We start from the raw sequence: 13,057 nt of genomic DNA on the forward strand, positions 1-13,057 counted from the left end.
GATTAAGGGGCATGATGAAAACAAGGGTGCAAGCAGGCATCAGTTTGCAAAAAACATATTGTTGGATAAGGGGAAGGGAGCAAAGCATGATGGGAGGCTGCCTCCATTGGATTCAGTGTGGGAAGCATGTTGCAAATTTCAGCCTGGGAAATCAAGGGAGAAAAACTCAAATGTGGAAACGCTGGAGTCAACACAAAGCATCCAAAGGAAATCCAAAGCAAGGCTAAAGCAAAGTTTGCCTCCTCGTGTGGAAACATTCCCTGTGATTTGATCACATCCAGTGCAAATGAGGGTCAGGTATTACCTGTCAGTAGCAGAGGACGATTTTTCCAAGAGGACAGGCAATTCTTCTGAGGAAACTTGAATTAGTGTGTTTCTTGGGGAACAGACTTTGCAAATTACTAACTTAATATCTTTTGACACCATACATGTAAGAACTTAGGAAGTGGATCTTTATAGCTTTCTGTGTAACACTGTACAACATTTTATTTACAGTCATTTCGACTCTGGGCATTAAACTTTTTATCTTCACCTATCCCAGTAGTTTGGAGAAGGTTCTAATATTCCTAGTGTTTTACGTATAACTAACAGAGCAATGGCATGAAAATACCCAACAGAAAATCATGCAATGCTTAATTTTTCTCCCACTTCTCATTCATTGCTTATGAATGGGCACAAGGTTTCATACATGGAAATGACTCGTCCAGTGATGTGAATGGGCAAGCTCTAGCAAAAGGTGAGCTTCACATATGCATCAGAAGACCTCCATGTTGCTAGCAAATCAGGTGGGTTTTTTCCCTTATCCTTACTATTCTGTGATAAACCTGTCTACCAAGTATATATCTGGCCTTCCTCCAAGAAGCTCAGGCAGATATACCTTGTTCTTTATCTCTCATTTTATAATCTCAATAACCCTATGAGGTCGGCTTGGCTGAAAAGATAATCCAGGGTCTCCAGTAAGCTTCAATCCTGAACAAGAATTTGAACATGGGTCTCCTAGGTCTATAACATAGTCTATAACCTCAATTACTGAACAATTTTGGCTCCCTAAAATATCCTCCTGCTCATAGTGAAGAATGTATATCATTGGATGCATTTGTTACATTTGTGATACTTCAGCCAGTTTGCTGTTGTAATGGGCATGATCCAACAAAAGAGATGTGACTCCCATTGTTTTCAGAAGGAAAATTAAATACCTGCTCAGGTTTTTTTGTCACTGAGATCCATGAGACTTACAAGTTTTTGCCTAAATCATCACCTATACTCATGTAATTTTTCATTCCTTGGCAACTGACATCTATAAACTACTTTTACTCTTAGGTTTCTTGTGCAGCTGTTCTGTCTGCTGCAGCCCTTGTGGTCTTTCTCAGTTTTCATACGAAGATCTTTTTTGGCCTTTTTCAACCAAAATAGGCGGTTTGGAGGATCAGAAGCTTTTCCCCAGTCAGTGGTTTTGTGGGCTAATAAGAGCCAGGATGCCAGATACAGATGGAAGAGTCATGCACAGAAATGTTATTAAAAGGACAGCAGGAGTCACTTGATTTGTCAAGTCCAGAGAATATAAATGCCTGCATGCTGTATCAGAGAAGCTGTGATAGACTGGTTTTCCTTTGTTTATTTCTACACTATGGCTCAATAGTCAGTTGAACAAAATAATCAAAAGTATTACCCTATAGAAATAGAAAGGTGGCAAAGAAAAGGTAAGCATTTTGAAAGCCAGGGAGAAATGGTAAAGAGGAATTAATGACTACTACTTTTTATTCTTTGCTAGCGGATATACATTATTTGAGCAGGGTGTTTAGGGTTGCCAGCTGTGGAAAGGGGAAATTGGATTTGATTCCCCACTCCTCCACAGGCAGCCAGCTGGAGACTTTGGGCCAGTCAGAGTTCTTTCAGCCTCACCTGCCTCACAGGGTGTCTGTTGTGGAGAGAAGGAGAGAAGACAATTGTAAGCCACTTTGAGGCTCCTTCAGAGGTTAAAAAAATATCATCAACTGAAAGGGGGGAGCACACAGACAAAGCTGTGAATTGTATGCTGGAGATTCAGTGCACTCAATGTATAAATAATATTTCAAAAGCAATTTTATAGTACAAAAGTCTTCTTATTGATAATTTTAGATATGTACAATTTTACTTATGGAAATGATATAAAATTTTTCCAATGGATGCAATCACAAAATTGAAACGAAAAGGAAAAAAAAAAACATTATTAAACACCAAGTCCTTTAACCAAAATGATCCGGTGAAATGTTGAGGGAGAATAGTAAAACAATATTTGATTGGAGAACTTATAGTAAAGATCATGGTGGCAACAGCCAGCTAGATAAACCCTTTTTACAAAAAAAAAAAAATCAAGCCACTATAGTAAAAAGAATTCTACTGACAGTCAGACAGAGAGTATATGGACACATGCCTGCTCTGGGGCACTTGGTCAGGGCTCCCTCCCTCCCCTGCAAACACACACTCCCTTCTCTTCCCCCTTCCCCTTTCCTGTTGGTTTCCTGACCTCCATCTTGGTTCCTCCCCCCTCCCTCACTCACAAACAGACACACACAGACTCCCCCCTCCCATTTTCTCACTTATCTGTTAGTTTCCCAACCACCTTTCTCCCTCCCAAGCAAACAGACACACAGGGACTCCTCCCCTTCCATTTTCCACCTTACCTGTTGATTTCCCAACTCCTCCCCTCCCTCCCAAGCAAACACACAATCAAACACACAAAGATTCCCTTCCCCTTCCCATTTACCTTTGTACCCGCAGGCTGCCTCCACCGCTTCCTTGGTCCCTGCTGGCATCGCAGACACTGGCTGGGGCACTGTGACCCCTACCTCGGCCTTGGAGGCAGCGCAGCCACTTCCTCACCCCCCTGGCATTGTAGGCACTAGCTGGGACAGCACAGCCTCTACCTCGGCCTTCTCAACTCCCTTGGCCTCTTCTGCCTCTTGTGGTGTGCTCCCTGGGGGTGGGCCTACGGAAGTCATGTCTGTATTCATATCCGTTTGAGAAGGCACGCACGAAGATGTGTCCCACATCAGTAATAGCATTAAGCATTAAGTGACCTGCTGGCTTCCTCTCTTGGGGGAAGGAATTCTGCAGGCAGCCTAGCTGGGTTGTGGAATGCAGCCTGATTTGCTGGTACCAGTGGCTGATCTCATTTCATTTTCTCTCTGTTTGCATACTAATTTAAGGTGACCAGATTGTCCCACTTTTGGAGGGACATCTGGGGGTACCTGTCAAATTGTACTTACAGTATTTGCTGGCGTATAAGACTACTTTTCCCCCCTGAAAAACATGCCTCCAAGTGGGGGGGGTCATCCTATACACCGGGTGCACTTCAGTTGGGATAGACATAGCTGCCCATAGTGGCCCTGTAATGTAATGTAACAAACTCTATATTTTGAGTGGAAATGTTGGGGGGTCGTCTTATACACCCAGTCGTCTTATACACCGGCAAATACGGTATGTTGAAATTAAAAAAATATATATATTACAATACTATTTTTGTGTTCCATGAGTTCTATGAAACTTTTTGTTGCTCCATATAGACCAAATTTTAAATCAAGAACCCTCCCGGTCAATGGTGTCCCGCTTTACCAATGTTAAAATCTGGTCACCTAATACTAATTGTTTTGTAACATTTTAAAACGAAGAGTTACCCTTCTTATGAGACATAAACAATCCTGTGTTGCTGTACTAGAATGCATATAAAGAAAGGCTGCATTGATAAATATGCCTGCCTGTAGGTCTACCTGGAAATAAGTCCCATTTTATTGATTGAGACTGACCAAGCCCAAAGTTAAGCACACATCCTTCCTATTGATTGTAATAGGGAAGTGACTCCTTCCCTGTAGTTAATGGGAGTTTAGAGTGCTTTGGTTTACCTTGATTGTGTCTGAGGTTGCTAGCTGTCCAAGAAAAAAATAACATCCTGTTCCTTTAACAGTGGTTTAACTAATGAAAGGGGACCGTGGAAGTTCTTCATGGTAGTACTTTAAAGAACATCAGCTGGTATATCATGGGCTGGGATTGCATTTCCTCTACAGGGGTTTCCCCAGAGTTGCATACAAATAGATCTTTATCCTGCTTCTGTGTAATAGCAACTCGATGTTTAGACATTTATGGGCAATATAGATTTAAACTTATTTCCATGCCACCTGCTGATTGCTTTAGATCAACAAGCTTTTAAAGGTAGGAGTGAAACCTGATTATTTGGCAACTCTACATTGAATCAGTAGGTTAAAACTCAGAATGCTAAATAATTTAGATGTTTAAAAAGGTGGGGCCACAGCTTTACAGGGAAGATGCTTCTGTCTTTTGTTTGTGTGGGGGGGGTGAATTTCTACTCACAACATCTATGTTTTCTTGTCAAAAAAAGGAAAGGTCATCAACAAATGATATATTTCCCATGCAGAACAGTTCTTTACATAGAAGGCCTGCTCTCCACCATGCTTAACCTCACAAAAAATATATCTGGCTACCTTCTTGAGAACCACCCTGGCTCAAAGCTTGGAGAGATGAGGCATCTGCTCCTCCCTCATTCTTGCTTCCTTGTCAAACCCTGCTGAGAAATGCTAAGCATCAACACCCTTGCACTGTGTTGTTCAGCAAGCAGATACAGGAGGTGATGTCCATTACTAAGAGAGTTCCTCTTGCTGTGATCTTGCCTATAGTTTCCGGTTTGGTTACTCGCCTTTCTCCATTACTAGATGTTTCTAGGTGCTTGCTGATCTAAACTGCAGCACCTAACTTACACTCATCTGACCAAGTGTTAGCTCAACCTTTCTCAACATTTTTACCATTGAGAAACCCCTGAAACATTCTTCAGGCTTTGAGAAACCCCAGCAGTGGTGTGATTGTACAGAATACAGTTGGGAAGCATAGCTGTGTACTTGCCCTCCTGGGTCCCCTTCCCACCCCCTCCATCATTGATCATTTTGGGAGGGGAAAAGGGGGGGTCATATATGGTCATATCGCCCATTAACTGTTTAACCACTTTTAAAAATATATTGAAAAATGATTAACTCCCACCATTTGGGAAACCCTTCTAGGGTGTCAGGGAACCCCAGGGTTTTGAGAAAGCCTGCATGAGCTATTTAACCAGCCTCACTGGGACACACTCCAACAGGAACAGTGTGAAGCAGGCAAAAATATAAAGGACTCATTCCTTGGACAGCTTTGGATTCTTGTTCCATCCCAGAAGGAACCAGCTAGTCCTATTCTACATTAGGGTTGGGCACTTCGGCATCTGAAGCAGCCGTTCGCGCCCGAATCAGCCAGCATTGCAGGGGGGGGGGCGGGAGGCACAGGCATCGGCGCGCTGACGGGTGCACACACTCAAGCGCCCCCCCCCTGATGCCCATGCCCCCCCCACACACACACTGCATGGCGCTGGCTTCGGGTACAACCAGCCGCTTCGGATGCTGAAGTGCCCAACCCTAATTAGGATGTCAAACTGGCGTCGACCAGGGCCTTCATAGCCATGCCTGGTGGAATGCTCTGCCTGGAGAAGATCAGGGCCCTGCAAGACATAGGATAGTTCTGTAGTGCCTGTAAGCCAGAATTGTTCCCCCAGGCCTATAGTTGAGGCCAGGAAAAATAACTAAATCCTGCTCAACACATCCCTGCTCAAAACATCAGTCAAACATCACCAGATGATTGACAGGATGACTTCAGAATGAGTGGTTTCAATGTATGTTTTATGGTTAGGATAAAATGAGTATTTTATTATTTATTATTATTAATTATATTTCATAGAACAATAGAATAATAGAATAATAGAGTTGGAAGGGACCTCCTGGGTCATCTAGTCCAACCCCCTGCACCATGCCGGATACTCACAACCCCGTCGCTCATCCACTGTAACCTGCCAACCCTTTAAGCCTGATGCCACCCTCCCCTGAGGCTCAAGGCAGTTCACATGGAACATAAACCGTACATGGAACTTTATTTCTTCATGACATATAAATGGACTGCAACAATGATAACAATAACAATAACCACCGTAACCAAAGGTAAGAGTCTAATCAGAATAACAATCGAATTTTGCTAATTTATTGTTATACTAGTAAAAAAGCCCATTGTATGAAGAATACAATGGGCGCTAGCAGGCGGGGGCCAGAGCGAGGGGCAGGCGAGGGACAGAGCGAGGGACAGAGCGAGGGACAGGCTACCTGAAAGAGGAGGCGGACGGCGGCTCCTCGGCGTCTCATGTTTTTCGGTGGCCATTAGGCAACGGAACCCCCAGCAGCCGCGCTGCCGGTGCCTCTCAGGCGTTGTGCGCTGGGCTGCGGCGGCTCCTCAGCGGCTTTTTTTTTCTCCTGCGGCTTTCCCGGCAGTCCCATGTTGTTTTGCGGCCATCAGGCTCCTGACGGCTGCTCCTCGGGGTGTTTTTTTTCTCCTGCGGCTTCTCGACGGTTCCATGTAGTTTTGCGGCCATGAGGCTCCTGACGGCTGCTCCTCGGCGGTTTTTTTTTTCTCCTGCGGCTTTTACTGGCGGATCCATGTTGTTTTGCGGGCATTACTTGGTCTTTCGGCGGCGGCGGCCTGACGCGGCGAGAGGCGCTTCGCGCCTGCCGATTGGTCCCTCCGATTGTCTGTCATGAGGAAGGGTCCAATCTGGACCCTTCCTCATCCCAGACACATCCCGCCCCAGAACCCCTTACTGTTTTATTTAGTCCATGGCGCCCGCGGCGCCACGGGCGGTTTACAGATGCTGTTACTGAGCTTTCAGGGAAAGGCAGGTTATATGTAAGTTGTTGTTGTTGTTGTTGTAGCTGCTGCTAAGGATTGGTAGGGCAGCTTTCCTCATAAACAGCTAGCAACATTCCTGCATAGGCTTCAACTAGCCTGCCCTTTCTGCCTCTCACGTTAGCCAGGCTGTGCCCAGTAACTTTTGCCTGTTTTTTTTTTCAAAGCACTTCAAACAAATAACCATTCACATTCTAACAAGCAGGAACAGCACTTACCTCAGAAATCTTCATACCACACCTGTTAGCATCTAGATACAGTTGCAGAGAACAAAGTAACCTCGCTGTCATGTAAGGAGTTCATAGTATGAGGGAGAGTTCTTGCACTCGAAAGCTCATGCCCTGAATAAATCTGTGTTGGTCTTAAAGGTGCTACTGGATACTGATTTTATCTCACTGAATCCAACTCAGGTCAAGTTTGGGCCTGAATTGGGTACGTTCTGGGTATTTTGTGTAAGTTGCCTTCAGTTTTACAATGTGCCAAATCTGGGATTAAAAATTAATTGAACAAATAAATAGCAACTGAGTTTAGATATATTGTGAGAGGATGAAAACAGGAAGTATGACCTTCCTTGCTCTTCCTGCTTCCCGGACATGTTGAGTGTCTAAAGCCACTGGAAACCATAGGGCAAGCTAGGACTTGACTTCAATAATAGTGTCTCCTCTCTTTTTGATTAGTTTTCAGAAGTCCCATTACGGATAATGGGAAATAACACAGGTGATGAATAGGATTGTAACAAGACAGCAATTGGATACCAAAGAGCATTTGTTCAATAAGTGTCTTTTTTATTACCCTCTGCAAAATTGGCATTCTGCAGAATTGTACAATTTATTCAGACATTCATTTTTAGTATTGATCCAATTATTGGGGATATTGTAGATTTGTGTGTGACAAGGTTAGGTTGAAAAGAATGAAAATCTACTAAATTCTGGGAATCATTAATGGCATCTTGAGCAACATTAAACATTTAAAGAATGATCGTCCTCTGCCAATGGATAAATTAGATTGTCCTTAATAAGAAATCACAATGGCCTGTTAGACAAATAATGGCAAAATGAAAAAAAGCTGTATATCACTAATATTGTGTTCAATTCGTATCTTCTTCTAGCTGAAATGTTAGCTTGATATGAAATAAAGGGCTGTTAAGAAAATTAAAAGCTTAACACAGATGATATAGTGTCTCAGATGATTGACCGAGTTTGAATTAAGTTTCTTAATGTTCCAGCCAGGTAAAACTGGTTGAGGCAATCATTCAACCTGCATTTTTATTATTATCTTCAGTGTTATTTTAACAAGACCTCAAAGACATTGGCACATTGTCTCACAAGGATATTTCCTTCTACTACAATGTGAGGAACATTTTCCCACTCACAAGTAATAGATGCACACAGTTATAATGAACACATGTGGACCCTGAATGTGATCTACAAAAGCTGGTCATGCCCATGGCACTGTGGTGGGGTGGGGTGCCAATATATATTTTGATGGGGAAATGTCCATTAAATACAGTAACACTGTCCTCCTGATGGTAGTGTATAACATTTTAAGAAATACATGAGGACTACCACCAACACCACATTTCCTGCACTGTGCAGGGGGTTGGACTAGATGACCCAAGTAGGTCCCTTCCAACTCTATGATTCTATGAGATTCTATAACTTCAAATTTAGGGTTGGGGGCGGTACTATGAATGCTTACTTCCATTTCAGGTTTCACTTTCATGTGGTTTCAGAGGGAATTATTTTCAACGGGGATTGTCTCTGAGGCCTGGGACAGTGGATTATAAATGCACTACCTTTGCATAGATTCCCTGTAATCTAGAGATCCCCCAGGTTCATTATTAGCATTTTATTATGTCAGCCCAATACTTTCAACAGTTGTCAGTGGTATGGTCAGATATGGATGTGGCAAACTGAGATCCGGACACATGGAAAAAGCCTAATATTGGGAGGAGAAACAGGATGGTTTGAGACATGATCTATGATATTTATTTGTTTTGCTTGTGCCTGAAGTATGTGAGAAGGCTGAGAGAAAGCAACTCCTCACTAACACTTTTGTCTATTTTAGTGTGAAGTAATACTGTTCATGTAAGGCTGATAATGTGAGTAACCCTGACATACTTCCACCCATGATAAATGTTCTGCCCTTCCTATGCAAAAAAGGAACTGTGTTCTATGAGGCAGCGACCACTGAGGGCCTGAGAATAGGGTGTGATGGTGTTATCATAATGTTAAAATAAATGCAATGTCTTCACCTGTTCCCTAGAGTTTGAATATTTTGGCAAATATGTTAATAGATCGCCACTGGAACTGGTATTTTAAATCAATAAATGTGCAGACAGATACCTTGATATATTTCACCATGGAGAAGAACAAGTCACAAGGCTCTTTGATGAACAAAATTTGAGATCCACCTTTCTTTCCTTTTTTCTCTCTTGTCCCTTTTTATATATTGTCCTTATTTTAAACAATACTTGAATCAGCTACACCATGCAGCAGCAGTCAGCTTTGCTGAAAGCTTACTAGAATTAAAGGCAGATCAAAGGAAAGGTCTTCCAACAGAGAATGTCATGAAACTGCCGCTGAATAGATATAGATATTTCCTCTAATTAAAAATAATCTTTCTGTTGGCAGAGTTTTCCCTCCATTTCAGAACTATTGTATCAATTACACATTCCAGGGCATTTGCCGGCCAATTAATTGGCATCTTTTAGATAGTTAGTAAAAACTGTCCTCTCTAGAATGTCGATTGATTTGAGTTGATGATTTTTTGCAATCTACACTTTCTTATAATAATTTCATAAACTTGTTTCATTTCTTTTTAAAAGGGTATTTTAAAATATTGTAAAGTTTTCCAAAGTCAATGCCAAGAAACATAATGCAAATGTTATGAATAATAGTTTTCAGAGGAGAGCAAAATTGCCAAATATTTATGGGAAACAGTACAATCCTGAACTTATCCTTCTAAATTCCTTGCAGTTAATAGTTTAAGACAGGTTGAACTCTGTTTAGGATTGTACTCTGAGAATTGTGTATATTTAGAAATAGGATTATTTATATATTTTTTTATTTTTATACCGCCACTCTCGGTAAGTCTCACGGTGGTTTACAAGATAATAAATTCAATTAAAACCCATAAAAACAGCCCTTATCAGAAACCAAGCAGATGGTGATCACTACCATGAAAGATTCTAAACACTCCACCCCCTATCCCCCAATTCAGCCCAAGAGCCAGGTTCTCTTCTGATGGACACGGGGAACCAGATATAACCTATCGTTTTATGTGGGGAATGGGCCCTTGATTTGCAAATAAATACTATGGATGGGGCAATTACCACCCACCAATCATTTCAGGATGTGTGACTAGTGTTATTTGCTATCAAAGTTCAAAATTCTCAAGCTCAGGATATAAACTTGTTCATTAGATAAAGGATAGATATATGAAGTCATAGAGGATATGAGCCCAGACTGCTCCTTAGAAGGCCAGATCATGAAGATGAGACTGAAATACTTTGGCCACCTCATGAGAAGGAAGGACTCCCTGGAGAAGAGCCTAATGCTGGGAGCGATCGAGGGCAAAAGAAGAAGGGGATGACAGAGAATGAGGTGGCTGGATGGAGTCACTGAAGCAGTTGGTGCAAACTTAAATGGACTTCGAGGAATGGTAGAGGACAGGAAGGCCCGGAGGATCATTGTCCATGGGGTCGCAATGGGGCGGACACAACTTTGCACCTAACAACAACAACAGCTGTCTGTAGAGAATTATTGTTCACACAAAGGTGACTTGGGAACTGACACTATTCATATGTCTATTGAAAAAATAGTTTTGTAGGAATCGGAATGTTTAAACCCAGGAACACAATCCTGCTCATGTCAGCATTCAGTGCAAACTGAAATGAATGAGGCTTAACATGTGCTGTGATCCTGGGCACTCTTGCCTATCAGTAAAGTCCATCCAACTCAGCAGGATTTATTTCAGAACAAGCAAGATCGGTATGTGCTCCATGGGGCTAAGAAGAAGAGAGCTCATTTGATTGTACGGGGAACATTGCATTGGATAACATATTGGGAATTAATTTAATCTGAAAACTATCTATAGATATAATCATATATCCTAGGCATTGTTTTCCAAGCAATACTCTAATGCATCACTCATTGATTTCACTTGGAGGGTTGTGCTCTTAGTGTCAAACTCTCTCAATTTCTAGTCCTCGGGGGATAACCTACTCCCACTTTCTGGCTCCATCACAATCATCTCACCCTCCACTGGCTCACCGTGAAGCAAAAAATCAATACGCATTTATTTTAGCACGCAATGGGCCACATAGCATAAAAGATTTTTTTTTTTAATTCCGTGCTCTGCTGTTTTCAAAGCAGGGGCATGTTTTTATCTCTCATTCCTCTGTCGCCACAGTTAAGGTCCATAAACCTGTGTCATCGGTTGTGAGCAGCTCTCTTTGTTTCGGCGATGTCCGCAATCACATTTTCAATCAGTGTAGCGGTACATTTTTAGCAGTTAATGGAGACTTTACGTATGATTTACTGTATTTTAGGCCTTGCTTTGCTAGCTTTTATTGTGCCCATTTATTGATATACAGAACACAGCAATTGAAACAAGAATACGGATGTGGGCAAAAACACACGCATACTCCAGAACAGAAGATCCTGTATCTTAGACCAGGGGTAGTCAACCTGTGGTCCTCCAGATGTCCATGGACTACAATTCCCATGAGCCCCTGCCAGCAAATGCTGGCAGGGGCTCATGGGAATTGTAGTCCATGGACATCTGGAGGACCACAGGTTGACTACCCCTGACTTAGAACATTGTAGCTGAACTAGAATATGACGGTCAACAGTAGTCTTGGAGATTCTACGGCAAGAGTCATGTTTCGCAACACACACTTAAACTTGTCCAATCCACTGGGGAATAATTAGTCATCCATCCAAGCACACATTGAGTTCTGGAACTCGTGTGGTTTTGTGAGGGGAAGGCGGCGAGATCAGATCCCAGACTATCCAGAATCCTTTGCCAATTTAATACATGCCCCTATCAGGCCTTCAGGTGGTATTACAGACATGGCTGCACAATTCACCCTATGAATGGTATATTGAACACTCCCCACCCAACTTTACATTCTACAGTGGAGGCACAAGCAAACAACAGAAAGCATTTATAGTGGTGAATGCTGCAGTAGACACCCTGAACACTTTGTGCTTCAAAAGAGCACTGGTCAAAGCGGAGTCAGAGGTCTGACTGAAATGTTTAATCTGGAAGCATGTTTGACATGATTCAGTCTGTTTTGTCTGAATGTCTCCTATCTGTTTTCTTTGATTTTTTTCCCACAAACCTCACTACCTAGATCTAAGAGCACTGCTTCAGAGGAGACCTGACTGGGCTGACCTGTAGGACATCCTGGCCAGGTTCAAGTCAAGCCCGCATGGCATTTGCAGCAACGTCTCTAGGACGTGGTGCCAGTCACTGAGCCACTATTTGCTGGGAGTCAATTAAGCCCTTGCAGGGCATCAGCACTGTCCTTGCACTGATCCGGTTGCGTGGGTATCTTGGCCCACAAATGGGCTCTACACTCAAGATCCAAAGCTAATGTTTGAATTAGGGCTTTTTGTGTCCATTATAAAAAAAAAAAAAACCCAGCAGCACATTCTAATTGGGACTTTCATTTCATTGGACAAGATTATTTTTGGACAATCAGGATACTCATTCAGTTTAGAATGGCGGGCATCCCGGAGACTATTTTTGATGCTCCCCTCTCTTTGAAACTCTTCACTTCATTAATTCCTCTGAATAGTTACAAAAAAAAAACCCTCACAAGAAAACAGAAAACAGACTCAATAGTTCAAGTCCTCAAAGATTTTAGTGTTTGTGGCCTTTGTCACCACCAATGTGACCCTGCGTATACATGTTTAGATGTTCTGTCTTTTCCAGTGATTTCAAATGAGCCAGAAGTGCTAACGCCTCATGAATGACAAACAAGGGCTTCTTCCTTCTCCTGCTCCCCATTAACCTTCATTAATACAAGAATCCGCATTGGGGGAATGCTTTTGAGTGGATGACAATATTTATTCATGCTTACTTGACAGAGATCTTTAGCGTCATGCTCTTTCTTCCATTGTGGAACCTGAAAATAAAATAGCTTTTATTTTCCTTGTCAGGCATCCACAATATTGTATACAAGTTGCAGCTATTGCTTCATTAGGGCTGTGCTGATTTTTGTTTTTTTGTTTGAAACTAGTGATTTTCCCATAGTACAAATTCTCCTTGTCAAATTTATAGAATGTTGAACTTTTAAAAA

The 13,057-nt window shown here is 42.2% G+C and overlaps 1 long non-coding RNA gene across 1 annotated transcript; it reads right to left on the reverse strand.

Moving 5' to 3' along the window:
- Positions 1-1,222: 1,222 nt before the first annotated feature.
- Positions 1,223-12,990, reverse strand: LOC143835294 (uncharacterized). The gene is made up of 2 exons (XR_013230069.1): positions 12,839-12,990; positions 1,223-1,918 (listed from the first exon to the last, which is right to left on the reverse strand). It is a non-coding gene; the product is annotated as an uncharacterized LOC143835294 (long non-coding RNA).
- Between the last annotated feature and the right edge of the window lie 67 nt (positions 12,991-13,057).

This window comes from Paroedura picta, chromosome 4, assembly GCF_049243985.1.
Source record: "Paroedura picta isolate Pp20150507F chromosome 4, Ppicta_v3.0, whole genome shotgun sequence".
In the NCBI taxonomy this organism is placed as follows: domain Eukaryota; kingdom Metazoa; phylum Chordata; class Lepidosauria; order Squamata; family Gekkonidae; genus Paroedura; species Paroedura picta.